Genomic DNA, 5,169 nt, shown 5'->3' on the forward strand with positions numbered 1-5,169 from the left:
TGGCATAGAGAGGGCACTCAGTGGGCAGCTGGCATAGAGAAGGGTGCAGTGGGCAGCTGGCATAGAGAGGGTGCAATGGGCAGCTAGCATAGAGAGGGGTGCAGTGGGCAGCTGGCATAGAGGAGGGTGCAGTGGGCAGCTGGCATAGAGAGGGTGCAATGGGCAGCTGGCATAGAGAAGGGTGCAGTGGGCAGCTGGCATAGGAGAGAGGCGCTTAAGAGAAGAATGGTCACTGTGGTAAGTACAGCTGGCCATGGGAAAACTTGTAACTCAAATGAATTGGCCATGGGTGTCTCTTATTCCCCTTTTAGCTCCTCCCCCAACTGTGTTTGTTTGGTTTCTGTTGTGATGACAGGATAGATAAGAACCACAGAATATTCTAAAAGGGGATTCCTCCCAGCTTTTCAGCAACTATCAACACAGGTCATAACTATAAATTGTTTCTGCATCTTTAAAATAATACCATTCTCCTCAATCTTTTTGCCCTTGAAATTTACAGCCATGTTTACTTTGATGTCGCTTTTACCTTGTCTTTCATAAAATACAAGCAGTATTTACTGTACAGGACATCTGGAGGCAGCTGCCAAGACTCAGGCTTGAGCCATCCTGGGTTGTTAGGGTGGCCCCCAGGCATTCGAAAAGAAGAGTTCAGGAAACCTGATTCCAACTGGGAAGTCAGTGATGGCTGCACCACCCAGAGCCTCAGGAATGTGAGTGAATTTCAAGCTCACAGGGGTGTGAGTACAGGTAGAGAAGGTAGGCATGAAGCGCTGGGGGCCGGGCTTGGTTTGCACTGAAGATGCCAGAATATTTCATGCCTTTGTGCTCAGAGCCTACCTACCTTTACAAATTACTTTTTTTTTTCATCTTCCAGCTTTTCACAGAACTTTCTCTTCATAACTTTCCTTTAACCAAAAGGTGATCACACTTTCAGGATTTCTTCTCTTTATTGCTTTGCTGAGCGAGACAACCCTGTCTTCCCCTGAGGGGTTAAGAACTATCAAATACTCTGAAGAATGTTAATTTCATGGTAGGACTTTATTGTAAGCGTTTCCTAATGCCGCTTGATGTGCGGCTGTCCAAGCTTTCCTAAGCTTTCTTAAGCATCCAGCTTTCTTAAGCCGGGAGTTATTTATCACTTAAGCATCTCTTTCTTCGGTTCCCAGCCAGAATATCATTCTGGCAGCGCCTCGAACACTTCATGGTGTCCCCTAGAAGACTCCACTCCAGCTGTGAAGGCCGCTTTGGTTGGGATCATGAGGACTGCTGACCCGAAACTTCTACTCTAGAAGGTTCTGTTCAGTTACAGCTGCCCCAAACAACTTGCCTCGGTTCTTGGAAACTTAATTTTGATATGACATGCCTCAGGGACCAGGTGACCTTATCTGTAGTGATTCTGGATGATCTCAACCATCTTACAGCTATTACTGATCAGACAGGACATGGGAACACTTTTCCCAGTGATGAGTCTGGGAGTAGGGGACTGGCCACTGCACAAAACTTCCCATACCTCTTTTAAATTGCTACCCATCTCTGACACAACATTAGGCCCATTAAAAGTTTCTCCCAAATAGTCTTTTTATTTATTTATTTATTTATTTTTATTTTTTAACCTAGCTGTATTTACCATGCATGGTAAGCATAACTCACCATCTCTGGGGTACCCTGACTGGCACACGGGGCATTAGGAATCCCTGACTGGCACATGGGGCATGATGTCTAGAAGCTAGAGACTTATTTTGTTCCTCCCAAAACAATGAAATTTGAACACAGACAACTAAGCACAGAAATGCAGGTTTTGTGCAGTGTCCCTTTCAATAAGAATTGCAATAATAATTCGGCTCCCACTCACAAGGCCGCCTTAAGGTCACAAATGAGACACTGCCCTTCCATCTATCAAATCCCTTCTTCTCTCATGAAGAGGAAGGGGGAAGGCTGGAGGAGACCGAGAGCTGATTCAATGGTCCTTTTATAAGGGCTTCCCCACAAAGACCTAGGTATTCAAAGTTAGAATTTAGTCACGGGATTTTTCAACCCCTGTAAGAGTAGCTGGGAATTCCGATTTTTCAGCTGTACATTTCCTCCTTGCTCAAATCAGAGTCCTGTTAGTGAAAAGGGAGACAGGATGGATTCTGGGTAGATAAGTAGCAATTTTCATAGCAGATACAGGATCAGAAATTAGCTGCTCCGAGACTGTGAAGCGATATTCATTTGGCTTACAGAAAAGGTGAGTGACTATGTCCCACCCAGGAGTGTTCTTTCTTGGAATGCAGTCTCTCCCGTGGGACTGAGTGAACACTCATCAAGCCTTAACATCAACCTCTGACACATCCACATGGATCACACCACAGCAGCCATACCACCTCACACAGCTGCCCCTGCAATGTTTCCACTGGAAAAACCTCCTGTTGGTGGTAAGGGGATGGTTGTATTACTGATCAAGGGCCCTGGAACTTCCTCTTACCTGATTTTTACCTAGGAAAGTGGGGGATTTTGTGGTCCCTGCATTTTGCTCCATGTCCCCCCCTTCTTCTCCCCCCCCTTTCTCTGACAGGCCATCCAAAATGTAGCCCAGACTAGCCTCAAAAGCCTGTCTTAGCTTTCTGAGTAATTACACATATGCACCACCACTGACAACTTGTCTTTGATTCTTTTTAAACCACATCTATCTATCTATCTATCTATCTATCTATCTATCTATCTATTTTTAATCAGTGTGTGTGTGTGTGTGCACGCATGTGTGTGTGTAAGTGTGTGCTCACATGCATGCATTTGTCCTGCCCTGGGATTGAACTTAGGTTGACTGGTTTGGTAGCAGGTGTCTTTATCCCTAAGCCATCTCACTAACCCTACCTTGTGATTTAAAATAAAATGCGTTCCTTATTAATTCATTAATTGATTACTTTTTGTTACATACTTTAATTCAGAGGCCAGGGACTATGGAGAAAAAGGACCACACTCCTTGTGTTCCTCTGAGAGAAAAATGAGAGGTTGCTCCAAGCTTTGTTTATTCAGTCAAGGTTGGTATAATAGATGTCCCCGCAGCTGGACTCTGCACCCAAGATCAAGACCCGATCTTTCCTGGTCGAGTAAGGAGAACTTCTACATGCCCCTTCAGTATTAGGGACTCTACCTTGACACATGGTTTTAACCTACTCCCAGAGTAAATATTCTTTGGTTATTGCCATTGCATATTTCTGAGTTAACCTCAGAATGTTTTGGTTGAAGCTTTTTGGAATAGTAGTGAATTGGGAACATAATATACACACATAGTAAACACAAAAAAGTTTGTTCTATTAATTATTCTTTTCATATGCCATAATTCTACAGTAATTTGTATAATATAAGGACATAGAAATAGAGCTAAATCAGCCCACTGCAGTCATGGATAATTCCATCCAATAATTTATCTTTAAAATGCATACACATTTTACAGTTTGATCTTTGGAATTGTAGTAATTTGGCAAGTACACACACACACACACACACACACACACACACACACGTATGCAAATGCACACTGTATTTTATAGCTTTAATTAATATTTTTTTGAAAAATAGATGTTCTACTTATAAACCATCATAATATTTACGCCCCATTTCTCTGTAGTTATTGGCAAGGTTGTTTTCTGAATAGGGGCTGGAAGGATGGCTCAGTGGTTAGGAGCCATCACTAGTCTTGCAGAGGACCTGGGTTTGGTCCCCAGCACTCACACAGGGGCTTACCACAGCTCATAGCTTCAGTACCTGACATCTTCTAGGTTTCCCAGGTACCAGGCATGCACATGGTACACAGTTATATGCACAGGCAAGGACTAACACACATGAAAAAATAAAAAAACAAACAAACAAAGAAAACGGAGAAGGAGATCGTAAGGAGCTAAATAGTAACTAACAGTTTTGGCTTGGCTGTGCACTCAGCCCGTGTCAAAATCCCTCACATTGGCCTTTGTCATGTGAAGACAGAGTAAAGAAATGAATAAATAAGCTGAGTGGGAATGGTTTTCAATAAAACACATAATAACCGGAAGTAGAGAGAGAATTCTGGGAAGCCGGCAAAGCAGGAGCCTGTGTCCTCACCCAGACAACAATTACTCTGGAAGAGCCTGTCCTATGAAACTATTTGGAAAGTCTGGAGTCCATTGAAGGGGAGGCTTGAACATTAAATTGCAGTCAATTTTGCTCAATTTCAGCTCTTAGCACAGAAGCAGCTACCATCCCCCACGTCCAAGCCTGGCGGCAGGCAGCGTTGAGTATGGCCCTGGAGCAAATTGTTTCTACCTGGTCTGAGGCTGGGAGGGAAAAAAGGCTCTTGCCTTCCCAATATCACGGATCTTGGCTCATAATCTCTGATTGCTGATTCTGATCACAGAAGCCCAGAAAGTTCTATCCACGGTTGCTTCACACACACACACACACACACACACACACACACACACACACAATGCTGTGAGTCCTCGCTCCTGCCAGAGGAGATTCTCAAAAAGATTCAGAAAAGCCAAGAGCTTCAAATATTTCCTTTTTGTCTTCTTGCCCTCTTCGAAGTCAGATTAAAGACCAAGACGTTCGTGAATAACTGACTGGGCAAAAGTAGGAAGTGGGCGTGGTAACCAGGGGAAAAACAGGCTTAGAGAAGACACAGGTGGACTTTTATACGTCTTCTAGGATGGCCTACAAGAATGCTTTGCTTTATTCTTTTGTGGTGAGATCTGGTGTATCGTCAGGCTGACCTCCTACATAGCTGAAGGGGACCTTGCAATCCCAACTCCTCTACTTCCTCCTCCTCAGTTCTGAGATGACAGGCCTGTGCCACCAAACCTGGTTTATGCAGGTAGTGGGGACTGAAATTAGAGCCTCGTGCATGGCAGGCAAGCATTTTACATACTGAACTACATATATTAAGACTTCCCGGGGCTGGAGAGATGGCTCAGCGGTTAAGAGCTCTGACTGCTCTTCCAAAGATCATGAGTTCAAATCCCAGCAACCACGTGGTGGCTTACAACCATCTGTAATAGGATCTGACGCCCTCTTCTGGTGCGTCTGAAGACAGCTACAGTGTACTTACATATGATAAGTAAATAAATCTTAAAAAAAAAAAAAAAGACTTCCCAAACAATAATAAAATAAATAGAAAACTCTTGGGGAGGGAAAGTGTGATGGTTTGCATAT

Source organism: Mastomys coucha, unplaced genomic scaffold (genome assembly GCF_008632895.1).
Source record: "Mastomys coucha isolate ucsf_1 unplaced genomic scaffold, UCSF_Mcou_1 pScaffold1, whole genome shotgun sequence".
Taxonomy (NCBI): Eukaryota; Metazoa; Chordata; class Mammalia; order Rodentia; family Muridae; genus Mastomys; species Mastomys coucha.